Raw genomic sequence first — 20,384 nt, forward strand, 5'->3', positions numbered from 1 at the left:
GACTACTGGCAGGATCAACCAGGGAGCTTCGTTTATGTTTTATTTATAAAACACTAGAATTACTCCTCTTTCACTTAAACATACATGTTAGTCTTTATAAAATACTAACAATTGTTAAAGTGGTGCTGTTTAAAGCATTTGCTTATTACAACACTTGAAAATTTTAAATTAACATTATTTATTCACAAAATTGAATAATAACTTTTATTTTCAACCATCCTCTCATTTTTGTAAATATTACTCTCGCTAGATATTTTTATCAAAGCGACTTGGTTTTTATACACGTAAACGTGATATTTTATTCTTGCTCGGAAACAAGTAAGTCAATACTCAGTTTCATATTTGTATACTTTTTTAAAGTTATACATAATATTATATAAACGCCGTAGCGATTTACCACATAAAGAGTCATTCAGTCATAGACATCGACCCGTGGTAGTGTTACGTTAATAGTATACAACTTGCCGTAGTCAGTATCTGTCAGCTCTTACTTGAGCCGCTTCAACTGACTACTCTTTCATACTAGTACGAGCCGGCGTCTAAAAAGATTGTAGTTGCGCACTAACTGTCAGCCGCGTGAGCGAGGGCGGATACAACGGTAGCTCCCTGTATCTAAATTACCTGTTCGTACTTAATTATTTTTTCAATATAAAATTATTTATTTAAATACACATAGTATTATTATTATTATTATTAATTTTTTGTTTTTTTTTAAATTAAGTAAATAAATAATCTTTTTGTTTTAATTATTTGACATTTTTAATTAAAAAGTCAACTACTTCTCAAATAAATTCTAATCATATTTATCAATATGTATTTATATTTTATATATGTTTTATTATTAATATATAATCATTTTTACTATATTTACTTGAAAATAAAAAAAATAAAAATTAAGTTTATCTTTAATTTTTTCATACTTATATTATGTACTCTTATATTATCAAAAATTATTAAACTATAGTAGACTATATTAAATTTTTTTTTTTAGTTTCTACAGCTAAATATCCGAAAACGAATTAAAAATTATATAACTTTCTAATAAGTCATTTTCAACTTTTATATTAATTTTTTATTTATATATGTAATTATAATAAGTAAATAATTTTAATTTTACTCATGTTAAACATTGCTTTAATTGATAAAAAATTTTAATAGAATCGCATTAAAATATATAGTGTTTTTATTATAAACCAACTGTTAATTTCTTTTTTTTCAAAACAGTCTTAGCGTTAATTGATTTTTTTTTTATTTCTTTGTTTCAATCTTTTAATGTTTTTCTATTTATTTATTTATTTTTTTTATTTAACGATATATATTAACTAAAAACATACAATGACTTCAAATTCTTCTATTTAGTCTTTTTTATAAATTGAAATTCTAAACTAGTTTAAAATTAAAGTTAATCGACTCTGAGTAATTGATATGTATCCATAGAAAAAAACATCTTTAGATCCATTTGAATAACATTTTTTGTTTATTAGCTTTTATTTCTGTTGTCTTAATCTTTAAAATGATCATTCGATTCATTTTTATAAAATTTCAGGTTCAATAGAACGAATTTTTTTTTTTTTTTTTTTTTTAATAGTGACTCTATCCAATTTTTTTTTTTTTTTTCGCAAAACAATAAAAAAAATTCATATTAATTATTTGGATGAACATATTTAGACAAAAAAAAATTATTTAATTGATATTGCTACATATACAATAACTTAATAATTAATATGAATTTGTTTTCTAACCATAATAATATAAATATACGAATAATTTATGTTATTATAATGATTCATTATAAATATTTATAAAATCTTAATTTTTACTCAATAATTATTAATAGTAAACTTAAAAATAAATTATGAAAATCAAAAAAATTTCGTATTTATAAATCGTAAATATCTAAGTTATGTTGATCAAGATGTACTGAATTAACGTGAGCCAACCGTTACCTGTTGTTAAATATGTTATTTCTAGCCTGACAGGTATCATTTTCATGTTTCGACGATTTTTTATTTTATTTTACACATTTATTAATCCAAATAAATTGATTAGTCATAATTTAATTTATTAGTTCTATTATACAACGTTTAAAGCTTAAATTTAAAAAAAAAATATATGATTGTAAAAATAATTCGTTGCTATAGTACTGCATATTTTAGGTTACTAACTATCATATATCTTTTGAGTTGTCGGTAATATTCTACTTTGAACTTATTAGTGAGATAATTGAAAATTTTATTAGCAAGGAGACCTATTGATTTTAGTATAAGCTCAGTTTTTAATAAGTATGTGTGTTCCTTATGAATCCTTTATTTTTTTTTAATTATTCATCAACTTACTCTTATAATTTCTACAGCATTTAAAACAAAAACATTTATGCACATATATTAGGCTGATTCAAAAAAATGGACTATTTTTTTTTTTTTTTTTTATATCCCCTGTGAAATATATTCAGAGAGACAAGAAAAAACGCCTGTAAAAATCAGAGCTCTTAATATTAATATTTAGAGGTCGCGCATCGCAAATTTCTATTTCCCATTTAAATAACATAGGAAAAATTATTTTTCAATTTCATAATTTTATATCTTAAGAACTAATGGACAAATTCCAATAACTGAAGCATATTTTTGTAGGAAATTTAACGCTCTACAAAAACGGTCCTTACTAAATTTTCGATAATTCGTAGAGCGTTAAATTTCCTAAAAAAATATGCTTCAGTCATTGGAATTTGTCCATTAGTTCTTAAGATATAAAATTATGAAATCGAAAAATAATGTTTCCTATGTTATTTAAATGGGAAGTAGAAATTTGCGATGCGCGACCTCTAAATCTTAATATTAAGAGCTCTGATTTTTACAGGCGTTTTTTCTTGTCTCTCTGAATATATTTCACAGGGGATATCAAAAAAATAAAAATAGTCCATTTTTTTTAATCAGCCTAACATATATATATTAGTGGTTTAAAAAAAAAATTTTTTTTTTTTTTAAGTGCTATTGGCTCGAATGATTTTTTTAAGTATGAAAAAAATTCCCTCTAAAGCGCAGCTTGATATCTCAATTCTTCAAGAAGCTCAATAAATTTATATTTTCCCGTTTAAATAACATGTAAAAAAATTTTTTTTACGTTTTCATCCGGTAAAACTACGAAAAAAATTTTTCTCTCAATTTTCCGTGAATTATTCTTGTAGGAAATTCAATTCTCTAAAAAAAAGTATCGAATTAGTTTTTTCGTAATCCTAACGGGTAAAAAGTTATTGAGCTTCAAATATTCGCAATAAAAGAAAATTTAATCAGATATGATGAAAATTTAATTCAGTACCCGGGAAAAACGGATTAGATTTATTTATATCTGGTTAGATATGGGATTTGAGATATAATCAGATCTAGTTATATCTGATCAGATCTAAACAGATATAACTATATCTGAATCGAAAAATACATCAGACCTAATCAGATCTAGTCATATCTGATCAGATCTAAACAGATATAACTATATCTGGGTTGAAAAATTCATCAGACATGAACAGATCTAGTCATATCTGATTAGATCTAAACAGATATAACTATATCTGAGTTGAAAAATACATCAGACATGATCAGATCTACCTGGGAAAAAATGTTTTTATAAAATTTTATAAAATAATATAAAATTTTGTACAATTTTATAAAATTTTGTAAAATTTTATAAGATTTTACAACAAAATTTTATAAAAATTCATACAATTTTATAAAATTTTATAATATTTTATACAATTTTATAAAATCTTATAAAATTTTATAAAATTCAATAAACTTTTATAAAGTAAGATCTGAGTAAGGAACGTAATAAATAAATGTGATTTTATAAAATTGTATGACATTTTATAAAATTGTATAAAATATCATAAAATTTTATAAAGTTTTACACAATTGTATAAAATTATATACAATTTTATAAGACTGTACAGCGAAATTTTATAGAATTTCATATAATTTTATGTAATTTTATCAAATTTCATTGAATTTTATAAAATTTTATAAAATTTTATATGGTAAGATCTTAAAAGGGAAGTAATAATTAGATAAAATTTTATATAATTGTACGAAATTTCATAAGATTTTATAAAATTGTATAAACTTTTATACAATTTCATAAAATTATATAAATTTTTATACAATCTTATACAATTTTATAAAGTAAGATCTTAGTGAGGGAAGTAATAATTAAATGAAATTTGATATAATTGTATGAAATTTTATAAAGTTTTATACGATTTCATAAAATTACATAAAATTTTATACAATTTTATTCAATTTTATAAAGTAATTCCTTAGAAGGGAAGTAATATTTAGATGAAATTTTATAAAATTGTATGAAATTTTATAATGTTTTATACGATTTCATAACATTATGTAAAATTTTATACAATTTTATATAATTTTATGAAGTAAGTCCTTAGAAGTGAAGTAATATTTACATGAAATTTTATATAATTTTATAAAATTGTATACAACTTTATAAAATTTTATAAAATTTTGTGATATTCCATAAAACTTTAGAAAATTCGATGTCACTATTGCATCTAGTTTGGGGTAGCATTTTGTAAAATTTGATAAAATTTCACACGATTTTATAAAGTTTATTACAAATTATTGTAAATATTACAACAAATTCAATTGATAACTTAAGTATATACAGGGTACCCCCAGAAAAATATAGAAAAAAAAAATTCTGAATATTGAATAAGTTTGATTTCATTAAAATTTTTTGTAAGTTATTTACATTAAGAAAAATTATATTTTACACAATTATTGGATGCAAAGGAAGATAAAAAAGTTTTTAATAGTTTTTATCGTAATACAAAAGTCTTTAATATTTTTCGACCAGCACTCGATTCTTGAAAAAGTTTGACGAAAAAAATTCAAAATAATGCTCAATTATATTTACCAAAGTAATTTTGGGAAGGTTATAATAGATTTAAAAAAAAATTTTTTTTTTATAAAATTTTAGAAGTACCTCGTTTTGCCTACCCCTGCCACCCTTTTTTCGCACATATTTATATATTTATAAATATATATATTACATAATGTGATAATTTTGAATTTAATGTTTTTAAACTTTTGTTTTGTCAACTAGCAATTCAAATTAAATCGTCGTTACTCGAGGAAAAGTTCAAAGGTTTTGCCATTAATTCAAAAATATAAATCATCAAAAATCAATAAATTTAATTAATTTTAAAATTTTATGTCCATTAAACAATCGATAGTTGAATTATTCAAATCTTTTTTTTACATATAATTATAAATTAATGCTATGAAATATGGCTGATAAGAATTCATGAGTAATCATTAATACAGCCACGAATTTTCTTAAACTACAAGTGATCAATAGACGAGCGGAGCAGACTACGATTCTTCAATAACAAAAGTTAAGCAGCATCGGGGTTGGACATGAATTGGATGGGTGACCCATCCCGGAAAAAAAAATCATTTGATAAAACTTTATAAAATTATATAAAATTTTACAAAATTTTATAAAATTTTATACTGAAAATGGCCTGGTAAAATTTTATGAAATTTTACAAAATTTTATCAATATTTATAAATTTTTATAAAACTTTATAAAATTTTATAAAACTTTATAAAATTTGATAAAATTTTACCAGGCCATTTTCAGTATAAAATTTTATAAAATGTTAGTACTAAAATTTTGTAAAATTTTATAAAATTTTGTAATTTTGTAAAATTTTATAAAAACAATTTTTCCCGGGTAGTCATATCTGATCAGATCTAAACAGATATAACTATATTTGAGTTAAAAAATTCATCAGACATGATCAGATCTAGTCATATCTGATCAGATCTAAACAGTTATAACTATATCTGGATTGCAAAATACATTAGTCATGAAAAAGTCTTCTCATATCTGGCCAGATCTAAACAGATATAACTATATCTGGATGCAAAATGCATTAGTCATGAAAAGGTCTTATCATATCTGGCCAGATCTAAACAGATATAACTATATCTGGATTGCAAAATACATTAGACATGAAAAGGTCTTATCATATCTGGCCAGATGTAACTATATCGAAGTTGTCAACAGCATCAGATTCGATCAGATCTGATTAAGTAGTTATGCATATATTATAGTAAATCATATAAAGGATGAATAACAATGGGTCTTTAATTCTTTTACCATTTTATTTATTGACAAATATATTCCATTACATATTTGTTAAAGATTATAATTGATACATGTAGATATTTTCAACTAGCTTCTATTTAATAATTTTTTTTTTTAGTAATTGATCAAGACAGATACGCAAATAGTAAAAAAAAAAAGTATTGACTGAATATTGTTCCATAAAAATGTAATTTTTATTGATGTGATTATTCATCTATTATTTCTTATTCCTTAATAAATTTTGTGTAAGTTATTTGGAGCTTGACATAAATAATTTTCAACTTTTATAAGAGTATTCATCGATTTAATATCTTTGAATTTAATCAAACAGAATTCGTTTTGTAGCTCAACTGGTATTATATGATTTATTTTTTCTCTACAATTGTGATTAAAAAATATTTTTACATGCATAACGCGATAACACTGTAAAGATAAATATAAGTTGTTGTCAATAACAAAAAAAAATCGGATAGAACCATATTTTACTTTATTATTACTGGTAGTAATAATAACATTATATCTGGCCAGATCTTGTCAGATAGAGACAATTTAAAGATCTGACCAGATATGACCAGATATGACCAGATCTAATAAGATTAATTTTTCGTTATATCTGGTCAGATCTGAAAAGATTATTTTTTAGTTATATCTGGCCAGATCTGATCATATCTGGCCAGATCTGCTAAGGCAGATCTGGCAAGATCTTTTTATATACGGCCAGATCTAATCCGTTTTTCCAGGGTATCCATCCGCAAGTACTAGCTTTAATTGAAAAATATAATGAATTAGGGACAAGAGATGAAGAACAGAAACAATATCTGTTACAAATAGTTGCTGATCATAGGAAAAAAAAGTTTGGAAAATCCAAATGAGCATGCCTTAAGCGGTCGTGTCATACACGAATTATTTAGATTAAATGTTTACGTTACGATTTGTTAATTTTTTCATAAAGACTCCTATTGCACGCCTCGAAAGCGAAGCGGCGAGGTTGTGCTTTATAACGGACCTGTCAAGGTCACTTGACTTTTCCTCATTAAGCTGTATATATTATGTTTATGTCACACTCACACGTTATAAAAAGCACATTAACCTAAAGAGGAAACACTAATTAATAAGACTGATACTTTTATTAAGTTGTCCGATACGTATTATAATAAAAAAAAGTTCAATAAAAAATATGTATCGTGGACGTCAGTTAGTCTGTAGTCCAAAAAAAGTCTGTGGCACGGATATTTCGTGAACGGCTTGACAAAATGACTTTATTTTTTTTTCACTGTCTTCAGAATTATGCAAGGAAGGTTCTTTTCGAAAATCACTACTGTAGACCCTCTTGTTTTTTTTTAAATAAATCATTTCTGTTAAAACCGGCACTATTCCATGTAAACAAACACACACTGCAGCCATTTTTTTATTTTATCGGGAATTTTTTTTTTTTTTATCATCGAACTTTGCTGATATCATAAGGTTCTACTTTACTATCAAATAATTTTTTTTTTTTATTACCAACTGTCATAGAATTAACTAAATTAAAAAAAAAACGATGAATTTCTTTCTAGATAATTATTAAAAAATTTTGTAATTAAAAAGAAAATCAATAATTTATATATTTCAGTGGAACATGAGCGTTCGAGGTGTGCACTTTTGGATTTTCCAAACTTTTTTTTTCTTTTTTTTTGCTTACATTTAAGGAACTATTAAACTATAATAGAAAATTATTATAGAAAATATTAAAAAATTCCCGCGGATAGAATGGAAATCTTTGCTAACGCCATCTAGCACGCTCCGATAGAAGAAGCAGGTCTTCACTAACTCTGTTTATATATTTTTTTTATATATGGCAGCCTGAGATGTAAATTTTTTAGCTTCGACAGTGCACATTTTATTATTTTATAATTAAACGAATAATGATAGAGTTGTCGATTTTTAATCAGTTTGTCACAATGAATTTACGGATATATTGAAGTAAAATTTGAAAGAATTCGTTTTGTTTTTCGAAAGTTATGGAGATTACAAGAAGAGTGTTACATGTATTTTACAGGATTTTTTTCTGAAAAATTCATTTTTTATCTAAATTGTGGGTTAGACCAGCTGTTTATTGTTTAGAAAAATGACCATTGATGTTTTCTTTAATCGTGGTATGAAGGCTGACCTACTTTAACCACTATATTATTATTTATTTAAAAAAAACTCTGACGGAACCCAGTTTTTAATTTTTAGGCGAGAGTAGAGCATACCTACGCTCGCGCTTAAGGCATGCAATATCCAAATTGTAATAAGAAAAATTATTCATAATTATATAAACGACTATTGAATTATTTAACTATTATAAACAGTTTAGAGTTTGATTAATTTCGAAAGAAATACATGCAGTCACCAAAAAAGTTTTCAAAAGTTAAAAATTATTTAAAATCTATAAAAATTAAATAAATTATGTTGTAATGGTGTCAATTTCATTAAAGAGTTGCTCTAAAACTATCTTCCTTCGAATTTACTTAGTTAGTCCAGTCAAATAGACCCCCTAAACGGAAACAGGTCCAAATTTGATGTATTTTTACAAACAAATTGCTAGTGCCATTTTTCGTTTAAAAAATAATTAAATATCATGTAAAAAAATTATTCAATAGGGTATAAAAAAAAAGAAAAAACAGTTTTAAAAATTAATCATTTTTTTCAATTATAGAAAATGAATTTTTTTCTTTACTATAAAATAAAAGAGCGAGCAGTAGAGATTTGGCCGTGCAAAAATGAGAAGTACGAACGCGCGGCTTGTTTTATCGCTACATCTCGCGAAATAATTGAAATAAGAAGAAAAGTATGCATAACTTTTTTGTGTATTTTTTATTATTCAAGATTACTTTCCCAATAAACTTCCCTGCTCAATCAATGGTTTGCGAGTTATGACGATTTAAACAATATAATTGTTAATAATAATTGTTTGTGCTACGTTTGAATTAAATAAACTTGATTTTCGTAATCATTACCTCAAAATACGGTTGCGAAAACCCCTGGCAATTAAAATGCATACGGACATCTCCTTTCAGATGATAAATTAATGAAAATTCCATTAGCTTTTGAGCTATAGAATCTCTGACTCACATTTTGCTAGACATAAATATACCAACACGTGGTGTAGGTTTTAGGCCCAAAAAATATTAATATATAAGTGGGAATAGTGTGGTCTATATTGCTTTCTCTATAATACTACGCACGCGTAAGTTTTCTTTTGCTACGGTGCAGACGTTGAGACAATGTGAATTGTCATCTTCGCCTTCAGCCTTGCGGTTCCCAATTTTCCCCGTCTCGTTGCCGTCTGAAAAGACACCAGTCATAGTGACATGGTCACATGACTGATTGTCACGTCGACGCATGTCCGTAAGGGTGAAGTGGGGACAGTCCCGAGGCTGGTCCTACGCCCAAAATTATCGGTCAATTACTTCGATCCTGGATCAATTAGCGTTCAGACGTCTTTCTATAGTTATTTAGTATCGATTATTAATCAGGCAATTGTACTTGCAATATTCACATATTTTATATTCTTTAAACTTTATATTCATTTCTGGCAATTAATAAGTCCTTCAAATAAAGTTTAAACAAGTTAAATATTACTGTACGTTACCGGCGGTGTATTCGCAATATAAAACTATACTGTGCCGTCTACATTACATCCAGCGCTTGCATTTTCTTGTGAGTAATTTATATTATTATAATTGGCAATAAACAATTATTGCAATTGTTAATCATTCACTGTATCTATTATCTATTCATCCTATTTACTTTCCATTTTACTGGTAAGATTATTGAATAGTCTGATAAACTAAATATTGATTAAGTTACAAATAGTAACTCGACTATTAATAAGTATAATCTATAATTTTATAAGCCGTGAGGTAAGTTGATAAGTTTTTTCATGCGTTGCCGAGTTTGAATAAGTGCGGGTCTTTGCTTTGCAAGAACCTCAGCCCACTGCTCTGTCCAAGTAAAATAAAATTTGTTAGAGGCCAGCCTAAGCCAGGGTTCAACCTGCGAATTCTGGTGGCTGCTGGTTAAAATCGCGAAGACGAAAAGCGATTTGTCTCGACGTATATTTATGACCTTCTTACCAAATGCGTAGAGCAAGGGGGCTTTCACGTATGATACTCTCCATTTAAACTTTCAGGTGCTCTGTTTCCATTACTACCTGTATACAATAAAACCGAGAGTACTCATAATTTTCTATATTTTTTTCTCTATAACTTTTATGTAGCACTTTTCGCCGAAATTTATTAAATTCTTCGATAAAACGCTAATCAAAAGTGTTTTTTATTTTTTTTTCACCTGTCTAATTGAAATTTTACCTTGATTTTTTGGTATATGTTTTGTAATCATGTTCCGAAGCTTACCTCAAAAAATCAGACCGGGCTGGACCTGTTTCCGTTTAGGGGGTCTATTTGACTGGACTATAAAGAACTTATTTGATTAACTATATCTAAGTTAGACAATGTACACTCCGTGTAGATTTCAGCATGCACGGAGACCCTGAGCAACGAGCCGACAACATTTGCCCTGTTACATAATTCACATAAAAGCGTACTATTATTAAATTATTAATATATTTTGTTTGAAAATGACGCTAAATAAACAAAAACTATAAACAAACAATTCAACTATTATTTATGACAATTGAAGAAGAATTAAGAAAACTGTGAATTAAAGTATGGCCCGTCAGTCTCTGGAGCTTAAGTCGTGGACGGGACTTTATTCATATAAGCTTGGCCCAAGCGCGTTTGGCAAGCGTGGCCCAAGCATTTTTTGGCAGCTAGACTTAGCCCGAGGCCATCATCCCAAAGTTTAACCAGGCTTGGGCCAAGCTTGATTGCCAGGCTAGGCCCAAGTTTCACGAGGCTTGGCACAAGCTTGGACCAAGCCTGGGCTTATTATTTTTTCCTACCAGGGGCGCCGCGGCTACTACCAGTAATTAGAAGAGTGATCTCAGATTTACGTCTTATCTATGCAAGAGTAGATAATACTGAAGTTGAAATGAATTTCAATCATCATATATTGCGAGTGAACTAAAATGAGTTATCAAAATTTTAAATTTCCTTGACATTTTCATCCGTTGATATCAGTTATATATCCTTGACATTTAGAACTCAAACGCAAAAGATCTATAGCAAAAGTTTAAAATGTAGAACATAGTATTAATGTTATCAAGAAAAATAAATTCTAGATTACGGAATGGAAACTTTGAAACATCGTCTTGTTTATGATCTCATTTTAAAGGTTTGGTTTTTTAACTTCCCGCTAAGAAAATTGTAAATTTTCAAAAATTCGGGAAGTTATTGGTTTCAGTCCGATTTACGAAAATCGAATATTCATCAGATGTCGACGTTTTGAGGTCCTAGCAAGCTATTCTGACTAATTTCACGATGATGTCCGAGTGTATGTATGTATGTATGTACGTACGTACGTACGTATGTAAATACCTGTATCTTTTGAACGGATGAACCGATTTTGAACTTTAAGGTGTCATTCGACGCGGGTTGTCAACATCTTAAAGCTGAAAGAAAACTGAGCTTGATCGGTAGGGCTCGTTCAGAGATATTCCAAAAATAAAATTTTTTCAAAAGTGTTTTTTTCGGATAACTTTTAATGTGCTCGATGGATTGATTCCAAAATGGACTGGGCTCTAGAGCTTTATAAGCCGCGTCGAATGCCACCTCAACCATAAAAATCGGTTCATTCGTTCAAGAGAAACCGCTGTCGAAAGAATTAAAAAAAAATTTTTTTAAATTTTTTTCGAAATATCTCAAAAACGACTTGATAAATCGAATTCAAAATTCGATCCGCTTTAGAACTTGATAAAACGCGTCGATTGCCACCTCAACCGTCTCAATCGGTTGATTCGTTTGAGCGATATCGTTGGAGAAAAAATGGTAAAAAACTATTTGTTTCGAAACGAACGGCATCCAAAAGTATTTTCAAGCTCGAAGAGCTCGAAATGTATTTACGACAAAGTTTTCGAGCTCAAGGAGCTCGAAAACAGCGGGAAGTTTTAGGGCTGGCCCGCAGTGTCAACTGATAGACGGATTTTTGTTATGATCTTTGCTTTGATTCGATCAAGTTTCTATCAATAGTTTTTGAGATATCGATCTGTATAGATTAAGGTGTCCGCGTTATTTCCCAAATTAGATTTTTTTACTTGGCCATAATATAAATTATTTATTTTTGATCCGACAGTAATAAAGAAAAATAAAAAAGTTTATTCTAATGCCGTTTAACCCTGCCGAAGTAATGATACTTTTCCACTTTAGTAAATGAGAAAAATTTGATTACTTGCTTGAAAATGAGTGTACAGCTATAACTAATACATATTTTGAGTAGGAAATTTACCGCTCTTCAAAAAAAGTCTCTTATTAACGTCCCGCTACGAAAATCGACGATTTTCGAAAAATTCGGGAAGTTATTGATTTCACCCGGATTTTCGAAAATCGAGTTTTCATCAGATGTCGATGTTTTGAGGTTCTATGAAGCTATCATCCTGACTATTTTCAGAATGATGTCCGAGTGTCTGTATGTATGTATGTGTGTGTGTGTGTATGTGTGTGTGTATGTGTGTGTGTGTGTGTGTATGTGTGTGTGTATGTGTGTGTGTGTGTGTGTGTGTATGTATGTGTGTGACCGGTCTATAACTTTTTAACGAATGAACCGATTTGGATGGTTAAGGCAGCAATTGAAAGAACTTGTTGGCCATCAACTTTTCTGAAAATTTCAGATCATTTGATCTAGTAGACTCGAAATCATTGTCAAATTATGAACAAAAATTTTTTTTTTTTAGTTTTTCATTGATTTCTCAGAATCGACTTGAACGATCGACTCCAAAATCTAATCAGCTCTAGAACTTGATAAAACGCGTCGATTGCCACCTTAGCCATCTCAATCGGTTAATTTGTTCAAGAGATATCGCGGGAGAAAGAAATGGTAAAAAACAGTTATTTGCGAATATCTTTGAAATAACTCTACCAAACAATTCCAAAATCTAATCAGCTCTAGAATTCAATAAAACGCGCCGATTGCCACCTCAAACGTCAAGCTCCTTGAGCTCGAAAACAGCGGGAAGTTGTGGGGCTGGCCCGCAGGGCCAACCGACGTCCAGATTTTTATTTTTTGTGAATCCAACCATTTAAGAGATATTGAAGGTCAAAGTTTTATTTGCTCGATAAAATTGGCGTTTTTGCTTAGAATATTGTTACTCTCTGACACATATTAGACATAGAATTAAGCGCTACGAATTATCTTTCAGGAAATTACAACTCTTCGAAAAAGGTTTCTCACACCTTTTTCTTGAATCCAACGATTTAAGTAATATCGAAGCTCAAAGTTGATATATTTAAAAAATAATGTTTTTCGATTAAAATTCTATAACTCTTCAGCAACGAGATACATACTTAGTCTCTGAACAGTTTTCTGTCGTAAATCTACTGCACTACAAAAAAGGTCTCTTACGTTTTTTTGATAAACTTAACCTTTTAAGAAATACTTGCACTCGAAATCTAAGGAATTTTTTATATCACCAGAGCGAAATTTTGAGTTGATTTGTGAAAGTTTTCTTTTAACTTAGAGCTTAATTATCTCTTATACGGTTCAAGTTATTAAAAGAATTTAAGAAACCTTTGTTGTAAAGCGGTAAATTTCCGACAGAAAATAGTTATAGAATTTTGTACCACCATCCGAATACAGATTTGTTATCTATAAACATATCTTTATTTCATATCTTTGTCTAAAAAAAAATGAATTTATTTGAATGAATATATTTGTCTAAAATAAACATTGATTGGGTCCTTCCAAATATGGAATCTATTTGCCCGAAATAAATCTTATTTGGCTCAAATGAATTGTTCTCTGATTGTTCTGATATATCGTTCTATATAGACAAAGTTTTTTCGGGAAATTTAATTTAATAATTTGGAGCTAAAAACTTTAAAAAATCATAACTTCCAGGAAAATAAAGATTGAAAGCCGTTATTATGGGCTTAAGTTAAAGCTTGAGGTTCACGGATCAATTTTCATCTTGGGTTGATCAAGTTTCGATCAAATATAGATTCTAAAATATCGATCTATATAGATTAGGGTGGTCGTTAAAAATTAAATTTCCTCAGGCGCCCCATAAAAAGTTTCTTTTTAGTGAGAAAATACGTGGGGAATTTGGTTTTTTCTTTTTAAGTAAAAAGAACACGTGCCGCAGGACGATTAAAGTTCATTTTTCGATACAACCGCGGTTTTTTTTAAATATCCCATGAAATTTGCAGATTAAAGGAAAAAATCATAGGAACAATTTTGTAGGAAATTAAATTCTTAACAAAAAAGGTCATGTTCATTTTTTTTATAAAATGTGTATTTATGAAGATATTTTAAAAAAACTTTTTTTAGATCTGATGAATTGAGCGTTTTAAGGATGACAAATTTTGAAAACAACATGTTTTTAAGTATATAGAAACTACAACAAGCATTAATGATTGATATGTCACGAGTTACGAAGTTGTCTATATTTAAGAAAAACGTTATTTTTAACATTCGTAATCCTTAAAATGCTTAATTGATAAGATCTAAAAAAGTTTTTTTAAAATATCTTCATAAATACACGTTTTATTAAAAAAATGAACATAACCTTTTCTGTCAAGAATTTAATTTCCTACAAAATTGTTCCTATGATTTTTTCCTTTAATCTGCATATTTCATGAGATATTTAAAAAAAAACGCGATTGTATCGAAAAATGAACTTTGATCGTCCTGCGGCACGTGTTCTTTTTACTTAAAAAGAAAAAACCAAATTCTCTACGTATTTTTTCACTAAAAAGAAGCTTTTTATGGGGCGCCTGAGAAAATTTAATTTTTAACGACCACCCTAATATAGATCCATATAGATTGAAGCCAAGTTTAGGGAAAATTAATTTTTGAGAATCGTCATTGGGCTCAAACTCAAGTAAGGGTTCAAGAACAAAACTTTCATTTATGTTTCACCGAGTTTTGATTCATAGATTCTGTGATATTGATGGTGCCGCGACTACATGTCTGCGGACAATATAACCGCGGACAAAACATCCTCACGACAAAATAACCACACGACAAAATATTTGCGGACAAAATAACCACATTACAAAATGTCCTCGGGCAAAATTATCACACGACACAATATCCGTAAGAAAAATTTATATGGTAATGGTCATATTTTTATAGTCACACACACACACACAAAATTCGTGAAAAAACGGCGCTATTTTTCACAGCTTTTCTGTGTGCGGGTATATTTTTGTAATTGCACACACACAGAGTTCGTGAAAAAAGGGCGCTATTTTTCATAGCTTTTTTGTGTTTTGGCACATATTTGTAATCGCACACACACAAAATTCGTGAAAAAAGGGCGCTATTTTTCATACTTTTTTGTGTGTCGGTACATTTTTGTAATCGCGCACTCACAAAATTTGTGAAAAAAGGGTGCTATTTTTGACAGCTTTTTGGTGTGTGGGTATAGTTTTGTAATTGCACACACACAATGGTCATAAATGACTATTGAAATGTAATTTAATCATGACAAATGTATACTCGATAATTTGAATGCATTTATGAATTATAATATTTATGTCATTAGATCATTACATTTGCAGATCATTAATAATATTGTTATATATAAAAATTATTATTGTATACTTCAATAATAAAACTTGTCAAAACATGCTTGATAATTCCTCATTAATCATTAATAATGAGTTATTCAAATATATCGATTTGACGTTTTTTTGGCAACTGATATTTGACGGTACAGTTATTTTGTCACGGTTGCTTCGTCAACTGATTTAGTTATTCCGGTAAATTTTATCGCGCGGATATTATGTCTTGTGGTTATTTTGTCGTGAGGATGTTGAGCCCGTGGTTATTTTGTCCGCGGATATTTTGTCGTACGGTTATTTTGACCCCGGATATTTTGTCGTCCGGTTATTTTGTCTGCGGTTATTTTGTCGCGGATATTTTGTCGCGGTTATTTTGTGGCGGATATTTTGTCGCGGTTATTTTGTCATTGGATATTTTGTTACGGAACCCCAAAACTTGAGAACTAATCAAAAATATTATTATCGACGTTAAAGTGTTATATAGCAAAATCATGAAAAACAAATGATTATCATTGGAAACGTCAAAGGTCACTATTTTCAACATATAAAAGTTAGCGATCTGCAGATTAATTACACAAAAGTTTACAGAACTTCGAGAACAACGATCGGTAATAAATTATAATTGCTTATATATTTTTAATTATAACTTTTATACACTGTAAAAAATCCGGAATGAATCTGGAGTGAATTGGGAGTGAAATAAAATCCGAATTCACACCGGATTCACTCCGCCACTCGGAGTTCCGGAGTTTAAAAAAAAATCACTCCGCATGCGGAGTGAATTGGGAGTTTTTTTTAGCGGAGTGACGCGGATTTTATTTCACTCCCAATTCACTCCGGTCCGGAGTTTTAATACTTAAATAAATTTATATTAATTTATATTAAACTGCTAAACAATGTGTGTGTGTGTGTGTGTGTGTGTGTGTGTGTGTGCAAGTGTGTGTCTGCGTGCATGAGTGTGTTTGGGTGTGTGCGGGTGTTTGTGTGCGTGTGTAAAAATTTGTGCGTGTGTGCAAATGTGTGCGTGTGAGCAAATATGTGTGTGTGTGCAAATGTGAGCGTGTGTGAAAATTTGTGCGTGTGTGCAAATGTGTGCGTGTGTACAAATGTGTGCGTGTGTGCAAATTTGTGCGTGTGTGCAAATGTGTGCGTGTGTGCAAATTTGTGCGTGTGTGCAAATTTGTGCATGTGTGCAAATTTGTGCGTGCGTGTGTGTGCGAGTGCGCGTGTGTGCCTAAATATGTATATGTGTGTGTGTGCATATTAGCTGATCAATAATGTAATAAGCTAATTTTTACTTCGATTTTATTGAGTGGAGTTATATTTTATTAATAATCTTTTCAAAACTCCGCTCCGGAGTGAATTTCACTCCGGAGGAATTAAATTAATAAAAAATTAACTACTCCGCGAAAACTTCCCTGCGGAGTGAATTTCACTCCGAGGGGAGTGAATAATTAAAAATTCATTCACTCCGGATTTAATCCGCATTCACTCCGCCAATTTTTTACAGTGAACTACCGAATTGACGGAAAAAAAGTCGAATATTTTTTATAGAAAATTTTATGGTATATAAATTAATGACAGTACTTTCTTATCATACATTCGATAGTTTAGCTGCAATATTGAAATTAAATAATTATTCTTTTTACAGCTCAAGATATAAAATAAAAAAAATGTCGAAAATAATTTTATTATTATCAATTTTCGTATTGATTAGTCTCTATGCTGGTGCAGATGCAGCATGTCCAGGCGGCTGGGTGAGTAATTACCATAACACAGCGAAAAAATTAAAGCAATGAATGGTCCTGTGGGCCAACCCTAAAACTTCCAACTGTTTTTGAGCTTCGAGAGCTCGAAAACATTATTATATTGGTAAACTGATCAGCTCATCGAGCTGAAAATACGGCTGGTAAACATACCCATACGGAAAAATATATATCGGAGAATATATGCCGGAAAAGTAACATATACATGAAATATATAATACTAAAGATATAACCCGGATATATACTATTTTGCCGGAATATATGTTTTTTCATGCGGGATATATTCATTTCGCTAAAAAAAAGTAATTTTTGTCCGACGATATCTGCGGAACAAATCAACCGATTTGCCCGTGCATGCTTTGTGACAATCGAAAAAGCTTGTTAAGACTTAGATCAAATCAAACTCAGATACAAATCGGTCGAGCGATTTACGAGTTATGCAACAAAAATTAAAGAAGAAATGTTTTTTGATTTTTTTATTCCGTAAGTCTTGTAAACTACTTAACCGATCGACTTAAAAATCGAATCCAATTGAAATCTTGGTGAACTTTTTCGATTGCCACCATGAAAGTTCGATTCAGTTGATTGTTCCAAAAATATTGTCGGACAAAATATTAAACTTTAAAGTACTATGACTTTTTAAATTTCAACTTTATCGTCTCACAGCTAAGGACTGGTTTTTTTAGAGATTTTTATTTCCCATAAGTACGTCGCTTGACAGTTGATAAAATAACAATTGTTTGTTTATACCTTTCGATAAACGACAATAATTTCTACTGAAAAATAAAAAATCATTAAAATATATTTTTTCTCAGTGCCATCCATACCAAGGTTATGGCTGTTGTGCAGAACATGTGTGTAATTCGTATTTTACTCAAGGTACATGTATAACTTTTCAAGAACAAGCAAATCTAAGCACTTTAGGAATAGGAAAAAAATAATTGTAATAAGAGTGAAAATTTAAAGATGTATTTTTACAATTAATAAAACTCTCAATACAAAAAAAGTTTTTAACTGGTTTTCATTTATTTACAATTTAATATGTTTTTTATCAACTCTAGTAGCTATTGCTCTAGTAGCAATGGCATTGTGCGAGTTGCTTGAGCAGAGTACTTGACTAAATACTTGATGCAAAAGATATCAAATCTTGTTCAAGAATAGTAGTTTAGTGTTTTTGATAAAAATAGTTTTAATATTAAAACTCTGAATCGGAGTGAATGCGGATTTAAATGGAATCCAGATCACTACAAAATCACTCCGCTGAAGAAACAAACTCCCTATTTACTTCGTATGGGGAGTGATTTTTTTAAACTCTGAAACTCCGAGTGACGGAATGAATTCAGATTGAATTAAAACCCGTAATCACTCCAAATTCAGTCTCAATTTTTCACAGTACATACCCGAGTCAAAATTAAAAAACTAGATTCAGCCTCCAAATTCTACTCGAGGGTAAGGAGGCTGAAATTAGTTTTTTAGATAAGCCCAAGCTGTACAACGAAACCTTAATTTCAGCCTAAACTTGGTATTTTTGTCCGCTTTTACCAAGTTTAGGCTGAAATTAGTATTACAGAACCCTAAAATGACCCTCCAAAGCCTACAATTTGAATCAGGTGCGGGGAAAGAAGGGAAAGGAGAAGGAATTGAAATCAAAATGGCTGCCGGGAGCGGGAAAAATTTAAAATTTTAAAATTATTTTTTTATTTATTAATTATAATTTTCAGAAATTTGAACAAAATATAACTAAAATTATCAAATTACTTTAGAAAGAGAAGACGCGAAAATTGAGCCATTTCTGTATTTTTTTTTTTTTTTTTTTTTTTTGATGATGCATCAGATTTTCGATCATATTAATTTCTACCCGAGTAGAAATTTTTAATTTAGGGAAAAAACGCTATAAATATCAACCGAACGCACACGATTCAGTGGGATTCGAACCCGGGACCTAACGAACGAAAGACCGACGCTTTAACGACTAGGCTACGCTACCAACAGTGACTGCTAAGTTTACTTGTGCTATATGAGATTGTAAGAATAACTCACTTTTGAAACAGCAAAATATAATTGAAAATCTATTATTAGTAATAACAAAAAAATTTCTTATTTTTTTTCGTGTGCTATATAATCCTGCGTGTAAGTAATTGTGATATGTGTAATTTTGGTTATATAGTTATGTATAAAATTATTTAAAAAATATATAGGCTCTATATATGGCCATGTACCCCCATGAAAAAAATTTATAGAAAAAATATATTTTTCATATTCAAAAATGTATTAAAAATATATCTTAGAATATATAAAAAATACATGCATAAAAATATATTTGTAAATATAACAAAAATATAGGTATGGTGAGATAAAAAAATATATTCGTAATATATTTTAAATTTATAAAAAATATAATTATCAAAATATCAAAAAAAGATATAAAAATATGTTTTTCTGTTAATCAACAACATAGAAAAAGAAATATAAAAAGTTTATGTAAAAAACATATTTTTTATATGTTTTTCCTTACATTGTTGATCAACAATTGTAGATTGACGAAATTCTATGTTCCATGAAATCGTAAAATTAACCTACTTATACTCTTAGTAGGCTGAAGTACCGAAAAATAGGGTTTTAAGCGATCTTAGGTTTTGGAGGTTGAAAATATTATGCTAAAACACGAATTTCGGCCTCCATACCCTATTTTGAGTATAGTGAGGGTCAAAATAGTATTTCACATTCAGCGGTAGGTACAACATCAAAAGAAATGAGGTTTTTGAGGCTCGAATTAGTGTTTTAATTTTGACTCGGGTACGCAAGTTAGCCG

The 20,384-nt window shown here is 29.1% G+C and overlaps 1 long non-coding RNA gene and 1 other non-coding gene across 2 annotated transcripts in view; one reads left to right on the forward strand and one right to left on the reverse strand.

Moving 5' to 3' along the window:
* LOC130674097 (small subunit ribosomal RNA) overlaps positions 1 to 25 on the reverse strand; it is a 1,910-nt gene extending 1,885 nt beyond the window's left edge. Inside the window, exon 1 of the ribosomal RNA XR_008990992.1 lies at positions 1 to 25. This exon is cut by the window's left edge and continues 1,885 nt beyond it. This is a non-coding gene — a ribosomal RNA (small subunit ribosomal RNA).
* A 16,348-nt stretch (positions 26 to 16,373) lies between these two features.
* On the forward strand, positions 16,374 to 18,554 carry LOC130673361 (uncharacterized). The gene is made up of 3 exons (XR_008990875.1): positions 16,374 to 16,414; positions 17,458 to 17,563; positions 18,388 to 18,554. It is a non-coding gene; the product is annotated as an uncharacterized LOC130673361 (long non-coding RNA).
* The last annotated feature ends 1,830 nt before the right edge of the window (positions 18,555 to 20,384 follow it).

This window comes from Microplitis mediator, chromosome 8 (assembly GCF_029852145.1).
Source record: "Microplitis mediator isolate UGA2020A chromosome 8, iyMicMedi2.1, whole genome shotgun sequence".
NCBI lineage: Eukaryota > Metazoa > Arthropoda > Insecta > Hymenoptera > Braconidae > Microplitis > Microplitis mediator.